The 22380-nt window shown below is 44.0% G+C and overlaps 1 protein-coding gene across 1 annotated transcript in view; it reads left to right on the top strand.

The window, feature by feature from the left end:
* Nucleotides 1-1172: 1172 nt before the first annotated feature.
* The window catches only part of LOC137427747 (phospholipid phosphatase 3), a 213012-nt gene continuing 191804 nt past the window's right edge, over nucleotides 1173-22380 (top strand). The window contains exon 1 of the mRNA XM_078776330.1: nucleotides 1173-1303. The gene's annotated coding sequence lies outside the window, so the exon portion shown is untranslated. The remainder of the gene's footprint in view (nucleotides 1304-22380) is intronic.

The raw sequence follows: 22380 nt of genomic DNA, 5'->3' as shown, positions 1-22380 counted from the left end.
ATGTATTTGATTATGCAACTTATCGCGAATATAAAGACAGTATTTTGCAATTCAAAACCTTTGATTCGTGTCTTACCATTCCCCATAGCACTAATTTGATACTTTCATTGGATTCCTTGTCCCTGAAAATATAGGTTTAGTATATTTTAAAAAGTTTTTAGGGTAATTAGAGGCAGAAATAGAACAAAATATGTATTTTACAGTGGCCATTTTGAAAATCCAAAATGGCCGCCATACAGGTATCTCTCCAAATGTAAACATTGATTTTTAGTTTCCTTATGCTATAGCCTTTCCAAAAATGTATAGGTTTGCTAATCTACCATGATTTTGAACGAAATATCATTTATTGACATAGTGAACCTGATTAAGGCCACTGTGCTCTTGGGAACCTTCAATGCAGCAGAATTTTTTTGTAGGCTTCCCCAGATCTGTGCCTCGACACAATCCTGTCTCTGAGCTCCGCAGGCAGTTCCTTCGACTTCATAGCTTGGTTTTTGCTCTGATATGCATTGTCAGCTGTGAGACCTTATATAGACAGGTGTGCCTTTCCAAATCATGTCCAATCAATTGAATTTACCACAGGTGGACTCCAATCAAGGTGTAGAAACATTTCAAAGATGATCAAGAGAAATGGGAGGCACCTGAGCTAAATTTCAAGTGTCATAGCAAAGGGTCTGAATACTTATGTCAATGTGATATTTCAGTTTTTTTTCTTTTTAATAAATTTGCAAAACTTTCTAAAATCCTGTTTTCTCTTTGTCATTATGGGGTATTGAGTGTAGATTGATGAGGGAAAAAAATGAATTTAAACGATGTCAGCATAAGGCTGCAACATAACAAAATGTGAAAAAAGTGAAGGGGTCTGAATACTTTCTGAATGCACTGTACGTTTGCTCTATTATAATAAGATTACTTCGTAAAAGTAGAGCGACTGAATACTGAATTTCGGGATCGAACCGTTCTAATTATATTTTTCCATGTTCCTGGTGGTGTATACACAGTGTTTGTTTAAAGCAACTCTTTTCCAACCATGGAATGAAACAATACAGTACTTCAAAAATGTACATAATAATGTAAACTAACTATGGAATACAATATTTATTAATAACGTTTGGTTTTAATCTATTTTTACATGTGAAACTCTCCCGTTTTCAGTACATCCAAGTTTCAAAATGAAGAAGAATCATATGGCTCCATAGGCCTACGATGCGTTTTAATACTGAATCAAAACGTCTTCGATCATAAATTACTTTTTGAAGAAACAAAGGTACATTTTGAAGACAACTCAAGCAAAGGAAACCAGGTAATGCCTATTTCGTTCGGAGCGATTACACACCGCCCAAAGAAAATGCGTTTTGTAGCTACAGGTGTGTGTGTGTGTGTGTGTGTGTGTGTGTGTGTGTGTGTGTGTGTGTGTGTGTGTGTGTGTGTGTGAGACCAACTCATCCCACCCCCTCCCCCGCCCCCCCCCCCCCGTGTGTGTGTGTGTGTGTGTGTGTGTGTGTGTGTGAGAGAGACCCACTCCCCCGTGTGCATGTGTGTTTGTGTGTGTGTGTGTGAGACCCACTCCCCTGTGTGCATGTGTGTGTGACACTCCCCCGTGTGCAAGTGTGTGTGTGTGTGACCCACTCTCCTTTGTGCTAGTGTGACCTATTCCCCCGTGTTCGAGTGTGACCCACTCCCCTGTGTGCGAGTGTGTGTGTGTGTGTGTGTGTGTGTGTGTGTGTGTGACCCACTTGCCCATGTGCGAGTGTGACCCACTCCCCCATGTGCGAGTGTGACCCACTCCCCTGTGTGTGTGTGTGTGTGTGCATGTGTGTTTGTGTATGTGACCCACTCCCCCCCCCCCCCCTGTGTGTGTGTGTGTGTGTGTGTGTGTGTGTGTGTGTTTGACCCACTCTCCCATGTGTGTGTGTGTCACCCACTCCCCCCCCCCCCACCCCATGTGTGTTTGTGAGCCATTCCACCCCCTCGTGTGTGTGACCCTCTCCCCCCCCCCCCATGTGTGTGTGTGAACCACTCCCCCGTGTGTGTGTGTGTGTGAACCCCGCCCCCCCTCCATGTGTGTGTGACCCACCCCCACGTATGTGACCCCGTGCCCCTTTGTGTGACCCCCCCCCCCGCACATGTGTGACCCCACTCCCCCCCTGTGTGTGACTCCCCCCATGTGTGACTCCCCCCATGTGTGACTCCCCCCATGTGTGACTCCCCCCATGTGTGACCCACCCCAAATGTGTGACCCACCCCCCATGTGTGACCCACCCCACCCCCCATTTGTGACCTACCCAACCCCCCATGTGTGACACCCACCACACCCCCTGTGTGTGACCTACCCCACCCCAGGGTGTGACCCCCCCATGTTTGACCCACCCCCCATGTGTGACCCACCCCCCACCCCATGGGTGACCCATTCTCCCATGTGTGTGTGTGTGTGTGTGTGTGTGTGTGTGTGTGTGTGTGTGTGTGTGTGTGTGTGTGTGTGTGTGTGTGTGTGACCCACTCCCCCCCGTGTGTGTGTGCATGACCCACTCTCCCTCATGTGTGTGTGTGTGTGTGTGTGTGTGTGTGTGTGTGTGTGTGTGTGTGTGTGTGTGTGTATGACCCACTCCCCCGTGTGTGTGTGTGTGTGTGTGTGACCCACTCCCCCGTGTGTGTGTGTGCATGACCCACTCTCCATGTGTGTGTGTGTGTGTGTGTGTGTGTGTGTGTGTGTGACCCACTCTCCCCCATGTGTGTGACCCACTCTCCCATGTGTGTGATCCACTCCCTGGTGCAGTGTACGTGATGTGGGAGGGAGAAGATTTGAGCTCTTAAAGTCCCATTTTACATGAGATGTAATAACACATTTCAAACTGTATTTCCCATGTGCACGCACATGCATTCCCATGTTATCAGAAGAGCCATGTTATATCCATATCATATATCTGATATCAGCCATATCATGTTATCCCATGTTATCAGAATACATTGTGTAGATTACATTATTTGTGGATCTGATAAATTGGCAGTAACCATTTTGTGAAACTGAATGTGCAGGTGCAGCATCTAACTCAATATGTCGAAATGTCACACACATCCATGCCCGTGGGATTTCACGGGTGACCCCACTAGTCTATATATACAGTCATGCGAAAAAGTACGTAACAGTCATGCGAAAAAGTACGTACACCCCATGTAAAGTTTTGACCTTTTCAACATATTTCAACATACAGCTATTTGATCTTCATTTCAACAATATTGATAGATAAACGTGATATAATATAACAAATATCATGAAACATTTTCATTTTGTAGTCCATTGTATAATTTAAATGAACATAAATGCAAATTTCGCATGTGGAAAAAGTAAGTACACCCCTACATTTATCACGACTTCAAATACCTAAAATTAGAATCAGGTGCACCAGCTCAGGTGCAAATGATTAGAACCTCGTTAGAGAGGATCTTGGAGGAACTGTCTTATTTAAGCCTCAGACATTTAGTTTGATTTGCTCTTTGTTGTTGAAGTGTGCGGCATCACCATCCCTAGATCAAAAGAGCTCTCTGAGGCCTTCAGAAAGAAGTTAATAGATGCCGACGAGTCTGTGAAGGGATTTAAAAAGATCTCCAAACAATTTGAAATCAATCATTCGACTGTCCGGAAGATCATCTACAAGTGGAAAAGATTCCAAACAACTGCCAACTTGTTCAGGCCAGGCCGCCCCAGCAAGTTCAGCCCGAGAGCAGACCACAAGATGCTGAAAAGTCTCTAAGAACCCCAGAATGACATCACGGGGCCTACAGGTAGCTCTTGCCACTGGTGATGTGAAAGTGCCCTAGTCTACCATTATAAAGAGGCTACACAAATTTGATCTACATGGGAGGTGTGCCAGGAGGAAACCTTTGCTGTCCAGAAAGAACATCAAGGCAAGACTAAAGTTTGCCGATGAACACCTAGGCAAAGACCAGCACTTCTGGAACAATGTGCTCTGGACAGATGAGTCAAAGGTAGAGCTATTTCGCCACAGTACCAGAAGACATGTTTGGCGAAAACCAAAGACAGCATTTGACCACAAGAACCTGATACCAACTGGAAAGCATGGTGGTGGAAATATTATAGTTTGAGGGCAGTTTTGCTGCATCAGGGCCTGGGCAGCTCACCATCATAGAATCCACTATGAATTCTTCATTGTACCAGAGGGTGCTTGAGGATAATGTGAGGCCATCTGTCTGAAAGTTGAAGCTCAACCGAAGGTGGACCTTGCAACATGACAATGACCCTAAACATACCAGTAAATCCACCAAGGAATGGCTGAAAAGAAAGAAATGGAGGGTTCTGGAATGGCCAAGTCAAAGCCCGGATCTAAATCCCATCGAGATATTGTGGGGGGATTTGATATGAGCTGTGCATGCAAGAAACCCCTCAAACATCGCACAGCTGAAAGAATTCTGCATGTCGGAGTGGGCAAAAATTTCTCCCAGTCGATGTCAGAGACTGGTGGACAGTGAGAAGAAACGCCTACTCGAGGTTGTTTCTGCAAAGGAGGCAATACCACCAATACCTCTAAGGTACTCCGCCGCAAGGCTTCTTCTGCTCCATACTCACTCCACCCCATCATGCATCTCTGCAATCAAATCCCACGGACTCCTGCGACGACCCAGATACATTCATAGAGGCTCCGGTCGTAAGTTCGTTTATTTACAAACAGGTAACTTCATTCCCGTACTCTGGTCGGCTCAGCCCACTCCCACTCATCGTCCCAGCGCACCTGGTCACAGCAACGCACACGATCGCACCTCCTGTCTGCAAACCCTGGCTAAATCACCTGAGTTCATCCCCACCGTACAAAGCAACATCAAGCTCACCCTGTTCAATACCCGGTCCCTCAACAACAAAAGCCTCATCCTGAACGACTACATTCTGGAAAATAAACTGGACTTTCTCTGTCTCACTGAAACCTGGCAACAACCTCGAGACTACTTCGCACTCAACCTCACTACACCCAATGGATATTCTTACATCAATAAACCACGCTCGGAGGGCCGAGGTGGTGGAATTGCCGTAATTCACCGACAGGACATCAAGACCAACCTGATCTCCATCTCGTCTGCTCTATCATTTGAACACCTGGCTTTTAAACTCTCTGGTCACACGCAGTCAGTCATGGCTGCCATCTACCGCCCTCCCAAACCACACCCATCATTCCTGTCTGACTTCTCCTACTTTCTGACCCAGCTATGTTCCCTCTCCCCCTCAATCCTCCTCCTTGGTGATTTCAATATCCACATGGACTCCACTGACTCCACAATAACCACCGACTTCACTGATTTACTCACCTGCTTTAACCTCACTCAACATGTCAACTTTCCTACCCATAACCGTGGTCACATTCTGGACCTTGTCTGCTCTACTGGATTAATTTTGCACCATCTCTCTGGCTCCGACCTCACCCTCTCTGACCACTTAGCCATCACTATGACCATCAACATCCCCACCCCAGCACCAAGGCATGATCGCACTATCAACTTCCGTAAGCTAAACGCTCTTTCACCTACCCCATTCTCATCCACCCTCTCTTAAAAAATGTCCACTTCTCCCTTCGTTGACCTCCACACCCCTTCTGACCTCACTGACTACTACAACCACACTCTCTCCTCCTGCCTTGACCAGCTTGCACCTATAAAAACCAAAACAGTTTCTTTCACCCATTCTACTCCCTGGTTTACCCCTGAACTCCGCCTGATGAAAACTAGTGCTCACCAACTTGAAAGACTCCGCAATAAAACAGGTCTCACAATTCACTCCCAAGCCTACAAGGACCACCTACAACACTACAAAGATGCCCTCTCCCGCGCCCGCTCCGCCTACTACTCTCAAATTATCCACTCTGGCTCTGGAAACCCAAAAGCACTCTTCTCTACAATAAACAAACTCCTCAGCCCCCTGGACACCACCACCCAGTCATTCACAGTAGACAACTGCATCTCCTTCCTTTCATTCTTCCAAAGCAAAATTGACAACATCTACAGCAGCTTAACCACCACCGCACCTGCTCCCCCTCAAACCACCTGCCCCCCCTTATCCTGCCAACCCCTGTCTCAGTTCTCCCCAGTCTCCCCTACTGACCTCTCTGAACTCCCCATAGGAATGAAAACTGCCACCTGCACTCTTGACCCCATCCCCTCCAGCTTTGTCAAGGCCTCCCTTCCTGCTCTCTCTCCACTTATCACTGCAACAATAAACTCCTCCCTGTCTACAGGCATCGTCCCACCATCCCTCAAAATTGCTGCTGTTACCCCCATTCTGAAAAAACCTGGACTCAACCCTGACACCCTAAACAACTTCAGACCCATCTCCAACCTACCCTTTCTGTCAAAAGTTTTGGAACGTGCTGTAGCCACTCAACTCAAACATCACCTCTCTGCCAATAACCTGTATGAAACATTCCAATCCGGATTCCGCTCCAACCACAGTACTGAAACTGCTCTCCTCAAAATCACCAACGACCTTCTCCTCTCCTCTGACGCTGGCAACCTCAACATTCTCATCCTCCTCGACCTCAGCGCCGCCTTTGACACCATCAATCACACCATCCTCCTCACCCGACTTGAAACCACCTTTAACATTACCGGCACTGCCCTCTCTTGGATCAAATCATACCTCTCTGACAGACGCCAGTTCATCTCCATCAACAACTACAAATCCCCCACTGCTCACCCTCCCCCAAGGTGTCCCCCAAGGTTCAGTTCTTGGCCCCCTCCTCTTCATCCTGTACCTGCCCCCCTTGGTCACTTAATCTGCCGTAATGGTCTCCAATTCCACTGCTTCGCCGATGACATCCAGCTTTTCATCTCCACCAAGTCCATCTCCACCGCCACCCACTCTATCCTGACAAACTGCATCACTGAAATAAAATCCTGGCTTCAAATCAACTTCCTCAAACTTAACTATGATAAATCTGAAATAATCATCATTGGCCCAAAAACGCTCACCAAATCCACCCATAACTTTGCCCTCAACATCGACGGTTTCCCAATATCCACCTCCCATCACATCCGGAATCCTGGCATCATCTTTGACCAAACCCTCTCCTTCGACAAATACACTAAACAGATCACAAAGACAGCCTTCTTTCACCTGAAAAACATCGCCCGTCTCCGTCCATCCATCTCTTCCATGGCTGCAGAAACCCTCATCCACGCCTTCATCACCTCCCGTCTTGACTACTGCAACAGCCTCATCTTCGGTTCGCCCTCAATAATCACCAATAAACTCCAATACATTCAGAACTCCGCTGCCCGTCTACTCACCAATTCCCGGACCCGTGACCACATCACCCCCATCCTTTACAAGCTTCACTGGCTCCCCATCCCCCAGAGAATCCAGTACAAAATCCTCCTCTTGACCTACAAAGCCCTCCATAACCTGGCCCCATCCTACCTGACTGACCTCCTCTCCAGACACACTCCCACCCACAACCTCCGCTCTGCTGGTACCAACCTCCTGACCCCCCCCCCCCATGCGGACCAAATTCATATCTTGGGGGGATAGGGCCTTCTCCATCGCTGCTCCCACCCTCTGGAACTCACTACCTCACACCATCAGAGACTCCTCCTCACTCACCACATTCAAAACATCACTCAAGACCCACCTGTTCAACACTATATTCAACATTTAACCCACAGCATTTAACTCCTGACTATCTCTTCTCCTTCTCCTTCCTTTTGCTTTGATTATTTACCTATTGATTTTTGTCTTTTTGCACTTGTTTTTTTGTACTCTGTCAAAGCGTCTTTGGGCTTCTTGAAAAGCGCTATATAAAATAAATGTATTATTATTATTATTATTATTATTATTATTAGAGCCAAGGGTGTACTTACTTTTTCCACATGCGAAATTTGCATTTATGTTTATTTAAATTATACAATGGCCTACAAAATGTAAATGTTTCATGATATTTGTTTTATTATATCACCTTTATCTCTCAATATTGTTGAAATGAAGATGAAATAGCTGTATGTTGAAATATGTTGAAAAATTCAAAACTTTACATGGGGTGTACTTTTTTTTCATGTGACTATATATATATACTGAAACGCAAAAGAAACTTACCACCTTTGAAACCTTTAAATATCAACAATAACACTGCGTGTAGTAAATGTGTGAACTTATTTGTGGACAATAGTGTCCTCACTGTCAGACAAAACGGTCACGGATGGTCACTTGAACCTTCAATGGTCACTTCATAGCACAGCTGTTGAACAGCCGTTTTGACTGTCAGTGATTAGCCAAGGGGTACGGGATGATTTTAATGAGCTGCACGTGATGTCTTGATATTGGCTTTAAAAAGGCCAGTGCAAAATGGGCATTTTGACCAAAAAATTTGACCATTTTGACCAACTTCAAAAAGACCGAAAACGCAAAAGAAACTTACCACCTTTGAAACCTTTAAATATCAACAATAACACTGCGTGTAGTAAATGTGTGAACTTATTTGTGGACAATAGTGTCCTCACTGTCAGACAAAACGGTCACGGATGGTCACTTGAACCTTCAATGGTCACTTCATAGCACAGCTGTTGAACAGCCGTTTTGACTGTCAGTGATTAGCCAAGGGGTACGGGATGATTTTAATGAGCTGCACGTGATGTCTTGATATTGGCTTTAAAAAGGCCAGTGCAAAATGGGCATTTCAATCAACATGCCACGATTGTCAAGGGATCAACGGCAGCGTGCCCTGGGCATGCTGCAAGGCGGACTGAGCTACCGTGAGGTGGCACGCCGCCTTGGCTGTTCACACCAGACGATATCGGCCCTGGTGGTCAGAGACACCCTCCACAACTCTGCAGATGACAGACCTCGATCAGGGAGGCCAAGAGTCACCACTGCAAGGCAGGACAGGCAGATGGTCCGAAGTCACCTGCGGGATCGATTCCGTCCAGCATCCCGCACTGCGGCAGAAACTCCGGGGCGAGCAAACCCATGGATCTCCAATGATACTGCACGAAGACGACTGCATGACTATGGTCTGACTGCCAGAAGACCATACAGAGGCCCCGTGATGACGGCTGCCCATTGACGCAATCGACAGAGATGGTGCCAGCAGCATCAGCGGTGGACCATGGCGCAGTGGAATGAGGTCGCTTTCAGCGATGAGTCAATGTTCTGTGTGGACAGTCCTGATGGGCATGAGCGTGTCTGGAGAAGAACTGGCGAGCGATATGACGATTGTTGCGTGCGTCAAGCCAACAGGTGGGGTGGCCCAAGTGTGATGGTGTGGGCCGCCATATCAGGCCGGTACAGGACGCCACTGGTGGTTGTGGATGGGAATCTTAACGCCCAGCGGTATGTGGATAACATCCTGTGACCTCATCTGCTGCCATTCCTGCTAGACCACCCAGAACTGAGAACCTTTCAGCATGACAACGCTCGTCCCCATGCTGCTCGCTTTACCACTGCATTTCTCCAAGGCGAGAACATCAACACCATGCAGTGGCCTGCGCTCTCCCCTGACCTGAATCCCATAGAGCACCTGTGGGATGAGCTTGGGAGACGCGTAGTTGGCAGAGCCAGGACACGGGCAGAGCTGCTTCAGACATTGAGGACTGAGTGGGACAGAATCCAGCAGCAATCCATCCAAAGACTGGTAGGCAGTATACGCCGACGATGCACTGCCTGTATCCCAAACAATGGTGGCCACACACGCTATTGAAAGGGGACTGACATTGCACCCTGTGCTGTTCTGTACTGTAGAACAAACTGATGAGATGGTGTATCTTGGTCAAAAACTTGACATGTCATCAATAAAATGCCAATGTTTCAATTAGCAATTGTTGGTTTGTTTTATTTTGAACTGTTACAATTTTATTACATTTCAAACAAGTGATAAGTTTCTTTTGCGTTTTCGGTCTTTTTGAAGTTGGTCAAAATGGTCAAATTTTTCGGTCAAAATGCCCATTTTGCACTGGCCTTTTTAAAGCCAATATCAAGACATCACGTGCAGCTCATTAAAATCATCCCGTACCCCTTGGCTAATCACTGACAGTCAAAACGGCTGTTCAACAGCTGTGCTATGAAGTGACCATTGAAGGTTCAAGTGACCATCCGTGACCGTTTTGTCTGACGGTGAGGACACTATTGTCCACAAATAAGTTCACACATTTACTACACGCAGTGTTATTGTTGATATTTCAAGGTTTCAAAGGTGGTAAGTTTCTTTTGCGTTTCAGTATATATATATATATATATATATATATATATATATATATATATATATATATATATATATTCTCCGTAGGTGATTCTGTGATACGTCTGTTCGGGCAAGTGGCTAAACCAGGTCTGGGTGGGGCTCCATCTGTCCGGGTTGTGGCTGCACCCGGTCTGGGAGGGGCTTCAAAAACAAATATCCGCCATTTTGTTTACACGCATAGCTTTGAGGCCTCTTTTGTTAGGCCAGCGGTGTCTTGCTCTCCCTCACAGTTTTATTTCAACTATAATTGGTGATAATCTCGGAAAATATCTTACAATAATCAAAATATATTAAATAATCACGGCTTTTCGCGGCTCAATATATCTTACACTGCCCAAGATGACACAGACAGGAAATTGCCGAGATTTAGGAAGAATTAGCATCGGACGTTTCCATCATCCCGATTAAATGTTTAATTTATACATAGTCAACAATGTTGGGAGAGGGGCGAAGCTTCGATCACATATCACAACAGACGGCAAATTGTCAAGATAGTGTGTGTGTGTGTGTGTGTGTGTGTGTGTGTGTGTGTGTGTGTGTGTGTGTGTGTGTGTGTGTGTGTGTGTGGATGTATATATGTGTGTGTGTGTGTGTTTTTTGTGTGTGTGACCTACTCTCCCCCGTGTGTGTGACCCACTCTCCCCCGTGTGTGATCCATTTCCTGGTGCAGTGTGCGTGATGTGGGAGGGAGAGGATTTGAGCTCTTAAAGTCACATTTTACATGAGATGTAATTTACATTTCAAACTGTATTTCCCATGTGGACGCACATGCATTCACATGTTATCAGAAGTAAATACATTGTGTAGATTACATTTTTTGTTGATCTGATAAATTTCCAGTAACCATTTTGTGAAACTGAATGTGGAGGTGCAGCATCTAACTCAATATATCAAAATGTCGCACACGTCCATGCCTATGGGATTCACACGGGTGACCCTACTAGTATATATGTAATAGGCTAATGCTGTCTGTCTGTCTGTCTGTCCCACACTGAAACAGAAACGTGCCTCAGAGAGGAAAAAATTAGGTCGTAAAAGTTGCTTCAAATTAATCTAAACATACGGGAAGGGGGATTGAGGGTCTGAGAGGGGGCCTATGGTCGTGGAGTGGTTGGAAGTTCTGGGAGGAGGCGGATGGGGTCGTGGGGGTCTGTGAGCACAGGGTGACGGTCTGTGGAGAGGGGGTTGAGCGCATGAAGAATACATTTCAATCAGGGCAAGAATAAAAAGCGTCATTCTGTCGTGGTATTTTACTACGGTCTTCAAGCTAGTTTAATATAATGTAATAGGATTATAGTTATCTCAAATTTTAGGTGCTGTATCTAGCTGATGCTTTGGTGTGCTTTCCTGTTATTCAAGCTACTCACTGATAAGTACTCATACAATTTTGCAATCGCTAACTAGAAAGCATCTGAAAATGCAAAGCCCGTCCGCGTCCGTTTGTATTCAGACGTCTTCTTCCGTATGCTCAAAGAACAAAAAGAGTTTAAAAGATGCAAAAAAAATACAAAATGAAAATTGATTTTCTGCAGCCTTGGCCTTTTAGGTTTACATCTAAAAATATTCAGCTTCTATCTTTTGATTGGTGAACCAATTTAGTGACCCAATATGCAAATTCTTTAAATTTAAGGTCAATCGGGTAAAAAGTGGAGATTTTACAGAACCTTGACCTTTGATCTTTTGACCTTTTGACCAAATAATTAATTTACATTCTGCATATTCTCAAACTAAACCTTTGTTGAAAATTTGATGACAAAACTCAAATGGTAAATTGAAATTTCAAGTCAATTGGATGAAAATTTATGATTTTTAAAAATTTCTGACTTTTGACCTTTTAACCTTTTGACAAAATTATTAATTTTGCTTCTCCATATTATCATAATAAAGCTTTGGTGAAAATTTGACGACAATTGCTCGAATGATAAAAAAAAGTTACGGCCCGGACAGACGCACACACACACACACACACACACACACACACACACACACACACACACACACACACACACACACACACACACACACACACACACACACACACACAAGTGATTACCTGAGCCTGCAGAGGACGGGCTAACAACTGCTGATGCTGACAGGATGGCCTAGAGATAAGCACACTCACCTGTTAGGTACGTTGTAATCCCGACCCAGCTACAAACCCTCACCCCGGTATTTCACTGGCAGGGTGAATCATCAATGTGTGTGCCGTCCCTGTCCCTTGGATGGACGTTACACCAAGTGTCCCGTCTGCCGGTATTAGTTGGTGGACGACATTATATGGTTAACATTGACGACCCCACGGGGTCGTTCGCAAAGGGTGGGCGAGTTATCACCAGCACCATGGCCAAATTCCAAACTCCTACCCTAACTAACTGCTGCGATGGTAATGGCAAACCGCCCGGGATAACCCTTGCCAAGAAACTGCTTTGGCAGCACCCACGCTATGTACCAGAGTATGGTGCATCAGCATCGGAGGATAACTATCGCTCAATTTACTTTTGACCTTCAGGTAATTGCTGAGACCGGATGCAAGGTTTGTAACATTTCATGAAATAAGTGGTCTGGTTGTTCTTTCTCTCTGAGCTCCTTCATCATCATGATGTGACCCCAGGCTCAAATCCCCTCGACTATGTTGGATATGTCCGATGTCTTATAATAGCATCCTTATCTTGAGACAATGGGCATTGTCCTTATCTTTGACAATGGATGGAATCAACAGAAGATTGATTTTGAGGTCTCCTAACCATTGCAAAAACGAAGGAGAGTTAGCTGATGTTTCAGGTGTTGAGGCTTCCATTTCTCTTTTGGACAAGAAAAGGATCCGTCTCTCTCTTGCTCTGACAAAGGGTTAATTCCTGAAATGGTAACTTTTATTTGGTTCCCATTGCGGTTAGCATACTTCGAACAGCGTTCTTTTGATTCCATCCATTGTTGGACCCGTCTACCATTGTTGGATCATGAGTAAGACTAGTTACTGATTATTTTAAAATTTTGATGTACCGCACTCTTTACGGAGCGTTTGCGCTGCGAAGCAGTTTTCTGGCGAGGGTTGTACAGGTTCGTTTGCCATTGCCTTCCCAGCATTGTTGTCCATGCTCTATTCTTTCAAATGCTGATTGTGAAGCAAGGAAGCAGCACGCAGCATTTTTTTAAAGACTCAGATTGGGTTTGAACTACCGACCTACCAGACTTAGAGCGGACGCTCTAACCATTGTACTACTCAGTTTGGTTATTCATTATACTTATCTTTCATGTCCTGATATAGTGATACCATAACAGGCAAAACTTCCGATTGAACGTTGGACTGGAACGAGCCAAATGCACTCTGTCCTTTACGTACACGTATCCATATTGTCAACTCTACTGATGAAGTTTAGTCAAATTGAGAACCCCTTTCCCATTCCCAAACTTTCTGCAGTCACCTTTGTGTCCTTCTTTGTTGAGTTTAAGCCAAAATGCAGGAGCCGGTCCTGTGTTCTGAGCAACAGGGTGTGTCGTCTGCCAAAATTCATCGAGTGGTGTTTTCATACTTCTCCTGGAATAAAAATAAAAAAACGTGTGAAATGCATCCAAAGATCAAGATTTGACTTGAAAGCGTCACTACAAAGGAAAAGGTAGATAAGAAGCTGAAAGGAAGAGCTGAGAATGCAGCTCACAGTAGTTTTGATCTGCTTTAAGAAATGTCCGTCATGCAAGCAACTGCAATCCAGAAAAACCAGCCAGTTGTATTTTTAATAGATTGGTCTCAGGCTCATGAAGGAGTTTGTATGCAAAGAAAGAAGTTATGAAACTTTTTTTTTTACTCTACTGTAGCAGGAAAAGAAGTGGCGCGTTCCCAGGCTTGCTTGAAGGTGACGTTTCCTGCAGAGAGGGGCATATGTGACGTGGAAGGGAAAAGAAGGGAGTGAATGGCAGGGTGGAGACGAGGAAGGGAAGAGAAGACCGGCACGTTGGAGGTGTCTTGGGCTACCCAAAACCTTTGCAAACTGTTCAGGATTTCCTGAGCCCAGCCAGCCCTTGTGCCCCTGACGCCATCCTTCGCCTCGACCTTCCTGCTGCCTCAACCACACCAGGAAGGAATCTGGGGAGTGGGTGATGGTGGTGTTTGGGGGGAAAGAGGGTGGGATGGAGCATTGTGTGTTCTCAAGAAGCACCGTCATCTTCATGACTGACAACAGTCTTTGGAATGATTGTGCTCATTTTCCGGTGCATTATAAGCATTAATGGATGACTTTTGGAAATATGAGCTGTAACTTTAGATGCGTCACATAGAAAACTAGAACATTACTCGGTAGAGCGTATACCTCCACCAGGCTGAACAGTTTACTTTTTGTATCCCACTGATAGGCAGGATCTGGATTTGGACCTGAACCAAAATCTCATCAGCTTGTTCTTGTCGCCCAACCAACTCATCCACAAAGTTTTGCCATAACTCATCCATAACGTTTTGAAATATCGTGCTATATATAGTTTTTGGCCCTATCCGTAGGGTTTTTGGCCCTATTACCCAATGGTGAAGAATTACTTGAAAAAATTTTTAAATTCTCGTATCCAGATCCGTATTCAGATCTACACCAAAATCAAATTGATTCGTCCTTGTCACACACCCAACTTGTCCACCAAGTTTCGGCCGAATCCGTCCATAACATTTTGAGATATCCTGCTCGCAAACAGACAAACGGATATACAAGGGCAAAAACATAACCTCCGTCCATCTTTAGTGGCGGAAGTAACAAGAAAAGGAAAATGAATAATAATGTAGCCATTCGGGATAGTTGTAACAAATAAATGAAGAGTTGCAAACATTTATATTTATATTATTGAAAAATAAAATACCCGGCGCGTCTCGGATTATTCTGAGTTTTCGCAGAACTTTTTGAACGCCCTACGTATGATAATTATCAAGAAAAGATAAATTAATTTTTTTGACGACCTCTTATAGATAATATGTAGTTCTGTGATTTTGTATTGATACTTGTATGTCCTAAATTCGATACTAAAAAGTTTACGGGCACTTTTTAGCAATTTTGGCAGCCATTTTGAAAAAAATGGCCGCCATTTTGAATTTCGAGTTGGCTAATCGACTGGATTTAAAGAGTATCTATTTAAGAATGAATGTCTCTGTCAAGTTTCATGCTTGTATCACAATGTGAACGGTTTTTTGTGTAATGCCACCTAAGTTATGAGGTCCTTCAGACTACCAACGCGATATTATTAGGCCTACCTTACCATCAGCATGCAGGTAATACCCTAGACACCCTAGATGTGATAGTTTCATCATCTCGCAACTCGGAAGTTACAAACTTACAATCGACATGTGCCTAACTTTCTATATCTGATGATCCAATTTCATTACGAGCCTGAATATGAATCCCGACGCAGCTATAAACTTCCGTCCTGGTGTTTCACAGGTAGCATGAAAACATCAACGTGTGTGCCGAACGTTCTGGTCGAACGGCAAGCCTGGACAGCCGGTTCGTGAAATACACGAGACAAAAACCGTCCTCTATCGACCTCACAAAGGGAAAAACGAACAATTTAGGTCGTCAAAGAGGTATTCGCATACCACCACACCACAAATTGGCCTACTCTTTTCCCAAGGCCCCAATAAATATCTGACAACCCATCCAAACAAACTGATCCACTATGACGCAAAAGGCTCCCTGCAAATATGCGCACGACATGCCAGAACACATGGAATCTAATTTTGTTGGTCTCCTTTTGAAAAGTCACATGGATTAAGTTACACCACTGACGTATGCAGAAACGAGGCGATTGTAACTGATCGTGACCCCCAGGAAGTTGTAAACGGTTGCAGGAAGAATGGTTTTAACGGAAGCTTTCAGAAACAATTGAAGGCAAGCCGAAGGTATCCAAGATCTGGCATCCTGTATAGATATACCAGTCTTCTTCTTGACAAACTCAGCCGTGACATTTCGGAAAAGTTCTTCAGGACAAAGAAATGAAAGTTTCGGAAAGAAATTTCTTCTTTGGAAAGTTCAAACGTGACGTCGACGCACGCGCGTGACCTTTTTGTGGGACCGGTACAGTCGTTTGGAGTGTTAAACAAGGAGCTATGGATTTGGGAAAGCCACAGAACAAGACAACATATGATTGTGGGTTGGTAGGGCATCTGGAGGAGACGAAAGATGGAGTAATAGAGGATGCCAACATTGTATTGTTAGGTTTGCCATGTAATAATATCGGTGTTAAAGACAGGGAATTTTAGCATTTGCGGTGCAGGTGTAATTTTTGATACGGTAACTAAAAGCTTTTCAATGTTGTAAATCACCAGGTTGTTGGTAAAACGGCAAAGGTGGCGTCTGGGGATATAATGCTGTAGCCTATTAGTCTCAACCCCCAGTATTTGCTCGGTGGAGCAAAGTACTGCGGATAAGGTTCGCAGAGGGTGAGGTTTGGAATGTAGGACAAAATGAGTGTAAGAGTAAACGGATAAATATCCACAGTGGAAATCTGGAAGTCGGTAGACGTCCTAAGTATGGATGATCCCGGACACTCAATAGGTTTAATACAATATAAAATCCTCTAAAAATCCACCAAGATGAAAACTTATAAACATAAATTACTCCCCTGTAATCTATGGACGATTTCTCATCCAACAATGATAAAGAATGTCAATACATTTTTTAAACTACAGAAACAAGTAATTAAAAACATTTTTTTTTAAACTAGAACAGCACTAGGTAGAGCGCACACCTCCGCCAGGCTGAACAGTTTACGTTTTGTATCCCACTGATGGGTCGGATCTGGATTCGGACCTGAACCAAAATCTAATCTGCTTGTTCTTGTCAACTAACAAACCCATCCACCTGGTTTAGTCATAACTCGTGCATAACTTTTTTAACTATCATGTTATGTATCGCTTTTCGCCTGATCTCTCAATGGTGAAGAATCACTTTGAAATTAAATAATTCTCGTACCTGAATCCATATTCAGATCATCACCAAAATCGAATCTATTCGTCCTTGTCAGACACACAACATGTCCACAAAGCTTCGTCCAAATCCGTCCACAACTTTTTGAGATATCCCGCTATGTATCGTTTTTGGCCCTATCTCCCAATGATGAAGAATCACTTTAAAAATTCTACTATCCGGATCCGAATCCGGATCTTCACCAAAATCTAATCATTTCATCCTCGTAACATACCCAACCTGTCCTCCACATTTCGTATGAATCAATCCAGAACTTTGAGATACCTGCAAACAAACAAACAAACAAAAAAACATTGTGCAGGGCACGCTACTTGTGAAATCCCTTAAACAAATTCGACCTCAAAGATAATTGACGGACAGACAAATTGGTGGTTGAATTAAATGGCCAAATATGCAAATCGTCTTCAAATTTCAACTCAATTGGATTAAAATTGAGGATTTTAGAAATTCCACCTAAGTTGTTGACCTTTGACCTATGTTGACCTCAAAAATAATTGGTGGCTGAATTCAGTGACCTGATATGCAAATCCTGTTCAAATTTAAAGTCACTTGAAATAAAATTGAGGATTTAAAAAATTTCACCTCAGTTGTTGACCTTTGACCTATGTTGACCTCAAAAATAATTGGTGGCTGAATTTTGTGCCTGAAATGCAAATCCTCTTCAAATATAAAGTCAATTGGATGAAAATTGAGGATTTTAGAAATTCCACCTAAGTTGTTGACCTTTGACCTATGTTAACCTCAAAAATAATTGGTAGTTGAATTATTTGAACAAATATGCAAATCCTCTTCAAACTTCAGCTAAACCGGGTGAAAATTGACAATTTTATACATTTGACAAAGTTGTTGACCTTTGGCCTATGTTGACATTTTGACTTCAAAATCAATAGACATCTTTGTTATGACCAACTTGGTGAAGTTTTGTGAAGATCTGTTTAAAATTGTGACCTGTAGGTGGTTGACATCTATCTATAATTCCAGTAATCTCTGTGTGTCTGTGTGTCTGTGTGTGTGTATGCGACCGCTGTTTCTCGACAACTACCGGTCCGATATACTTGAAACTTGCCAGGTATATTGCTGGGGACCCGAGGATGTGCCTTTTCAAGGTTTGAAATTAATCGGACAAGTAGTTACCGAGCTATGGCGATTTCTTTACCAAACTCCGCAAGCCGTTCGCTTTGGACCAAACCATTTCATGTAAATAGAGGGGGGGGGATTGTCACCGTACTCGCAAGCCGTTCGCTTTGGACCAAACCATTCCATGTAAATAGAGGGGGGGGGGGGAGGGGGGGGATTGTCACCGTACTCGCAAGCCGTTCGCTTTGGACCAAACCATTTCATGTAAATAGAGGGGGGGGATTGTCACCGTACTCGCAAGCCGTCCGCTTTGGCTTTGCGAATGGACCAAACCATTTCATGTAAATAGAGGGGGGGGATATAATTTTAGATATACAGTATATATAGTACGGGCATGCCCTAGTATTAACAAATTACAGGTAAACAGACACACTAACACACGTGACCAACCAATGTACTTGAAAAATCTTAGATTTTTTGAGATATTAAACTGCAATTAAAACCCACAACCGGCTGGCCAAAGCTGATGTTGGACCGGAGCTCATTTGGGCAAGAATCTGGAATTTTGCCAGGGTACCGGAAATAGGTCATGCCCTCTTTGCAAAAGGATGGCACCTTGAGATCTTTAATGTCTAATACTAGCAGACAGGACAGTCAGCTTAATGTCCATCCATTGATGGACGGTACACTTAGTAATGTAATGCCATCCCTGAGGAGCACCAATCCGTTTATTGTCGGCTATGGAATCGAACCCAGACGGGTAAAAGTGCATTTTCTGTGCCTATCCAGTCGGACAAATGAACACGATTTGGGATGTTAAAATCAAAGCTCTTCAGGTACAACCTCATACGACAGGTGCTCGGATGTACACATCGACCAGGGCAATCCAAAACAAAACACAAAGTCGGCTTGCTTCAAATAACTGTATGATCGAAATTGTTTACTATTGAAGAGTTCAATAGCATCCATTGCTGGAAATGCTCTATTATAGAGAAGCGTGCAGCAAATGTTGTTTCAATCTGCTCCTTACTGTGAAAATACCGAACTTTTGATGAGAAAAACGTTCAGGGATTTTGAGGCCACTGGACGTGGCGTGTGTGGACGCGGCCATCTGGGAGTCAATCACGTGACCGTTTCTAAGAGATGGAGGAAATATTCCACGACACATCAGTGTTAAAATATCCAATGCGAAGCGAGGGTTTTAATTTTGTGAATGTAAACACATATTATCACACACACACATACACACACACACACACACACACACACACACACACACACACACACACACACACACACACACACACACACACGAGTGCTTCCATTTTTCACAGAGACCTTTCATCAGCATTTTTGTTTCAAAAAGGGTTACTTAAAATGTACAAAAAAAGGATACATTATGTTTACATCCACTCTCCACTCTCTCCAGTCTCATAGTAGAGGAGTTTATTCAGATGAACAAATACGAGTTGTAATGGGGAATATCCATAATTTAATTCGAACAACACCAGGTAGAGAGCACACCTCCACCAGGCTGAACAGTTTACGTTTTGTATCCCACTTTTTGAGATATCGTGTTATATATCGTTTTGGCCGCATCTCTAAATGGTGAAGAAACACTTTGGAAAAAACATTTAATATCTCATATCCGTATTCGGATCTTCACCAAAAATCGAACGATTCGTCCTTGTCACATACCCAATCTGTCCACATAGTTTTGGCCGAATCCATTCATAACCTTTTGATATATCGGGTTATATATCGTTTTGGCCGCATCTCTATATGGTGAAGAATCACTTAAGAATTATAAAAAAATCACGTATCCGGATCCGGTCCGGATCTTCACCAAAATCGAATCAATCCGTCCTTGTGACACACCCAACCTGTCCACTAAGTTTCAGCTAAGTCCGTCCACAACTTTTTGAGATATCGTGCTATTTGTTGGTTTCAGCCCAATCACTCAATGGTGAAGAACCACTAAAAATTTTTGGTATCCGGCTCCAGATCTTCACCAAAATCTAAACAATTCGTCCTTATCACAACCCCAACTTCTCCACCAAATTTCGGCTGGATCCGTCCACAAATCTTTGAGATATCCTGTTCACACAAAAAAAAACAGACAAACAAACAGAAACAGAGAGACAGTCAAACAGGTGTGCCAACATAACCTAGCTCCGCCCACCTTCGGCGATGTAGGTAAAATAGAAGGTACCAACAACTATAATAACAGCTGCCAGCAAGACAGGCACAGGTTAGGTGTTTGAACCACCAAGTGGTCTTCATCTGGAACTCCAAAAAGACCAGAAGGGTGAAAACAACAGAAGGATGAGGATTTCTCAGGTGCGTTACAGGTGAGTTGTTGGTGAGTTTTTCAATTTTAAATTTACAGAATATTATGTGAGGGGTAAGGGCATTAAAATGAACAAATTAACATATGAATCGGTAAATTTGATTTGACATTTGAAATCTGACTGCATGGTGCAGAGGTAGTGCCTTGAGCTCTTTAACCTGGGTTCAAATCTTGGTCCAGGCTATAAAACTGTCATCCTGGTGCTTAACATGGTGCTTTTTTGTGAAGAGTAGGTGCGTTAACTCTAGCACCAGAAACAATTTCCAAAATGTTCTAACTTTCTGGGGGCATTGCCTCAGTTGTCCGGCTGCGCTCCTTGAAAATGATGCTGCCCACAGTGGGGCATTTCCTAAGGAGGAATGTCCTTCTCCCCATGGATGCCGACCAATGGGGATTGTCCATCCTCTTATCCTTTAAAATTCCGAATCTCAAGCAAGGAAGCAGCAAATACTAAAGATCCCACTGTGTCTTGCACGAAGAGTGGTTGAGGTATCTCCATCACCACGAACAAATCCCAAAGCTGGCGATCCTGTTCGTGAAAGACTTGGCCCAAAATCATCCCTGGCCGATCGATTCCACGAGAAGGTGGGAATAATTGGAGCCGTTGAAGAAGTAGTCGTAGATTTGAACTTTGTGTTACAGCATCAATGATTAATTAAATCATTCAAGTCAAATGAATCCATCGATTTTTCATCCTCATAATGATTTCGTAGAAAAGCTTTTTGTGCGCTGCGGTGTCTCTTTCACATGGGACACCGAAAGAAAATTGTCTCCAGGTAATTCTCATTGCAGAAAACGGATGACTGATGTGCCTGATCATGGAGGAGACGTCCAAGTTTCATTTTCCAGGAAAAGACGTTTACTGCACTGTATATATTTTGGAATGACGGATGATGCAATACTACTGTTGCAATACTACTGTTTTATTGCAATACAACGTATTGACGCCAAATTTATCCTGGTGTTGGCTGATCGGTTAGGGTGCTGGCTTGGGATACCACGGTCCTGAGTTCGAATCCCTGTCTGCCTTTGGAGTAACACCATGTGGGGTTGATCCAGCATTGTCATCCTTCTGAGTTTGGTGAAAGGAGCAAGAGCTTGTTGGTAACAGGGGCACTGCATCAACGGTACAACCTTCAAACAACGATCAATGCTGCTTTTTGCACTCCTGCTCTGCACACAAGGGAAGAAGAAGAAGAGGCACACTGAGGAGGAAGAAGAAGAGGCATCAAATTTAGCCTGGCGCTGGCTGAACGGTTAGGGTGCTGGCTTGGGATACCACGGTCCTGAGCTCGAATCCCTGTCTGCCTTTGGATTAACACCAGGTGGGGTTATCTCAGCATTGTCATCCTTCTGAGTTCGGCAAAAGGAGTACCCGCTTGTTGGTAACAGGGGCATTGCATCAACGGTACAACCTTCAAACAACGATCAATGCTACTTTTTGCACTCCTGTTCTGCACACAAGGGTGGAAGAAGAAGAAGAAGAAGAAGAAGAGGCATACTAAGGAAGAAGAAGAAGAAGAAAAAGAGGCACACTAAGAAAGAAGAAGAAGAGGCCTCGACAAATTTAGCCTGGTGTTGGCTGAACGGTTAGGGTGCTGGCTTGGGATCCCACGGTCCTGAGTTCAAATCCCTGTCAGCCGTCGAATTAACACCAGGTGGAGTTGACTCAGCATTGTTCATCCTTCTGAGTTCGGCGTAAGGAGTAACAGCTTACTGGTAACACAGGGGCACCGCATCCACGGCACAACCTTCAAACAACGAT

The sequence above is a fragment of the Myxine glutinosa genome, chromosome 1, assembly GCF_964187855.1.
Source record: "Myxine glutinosa chromosome 1, kmMyxGlut1.1, whole genome shotgun sequence".
Lineage (NCBI taxonomy): Eukaryota > Metazoa > Chordata > Myxini > Myxiniformes > Myxinidae > Myxine > Myxine glutinosa.
This window is presented reverse-complemented; position numbering and strand designations above follow the sequence as displayed.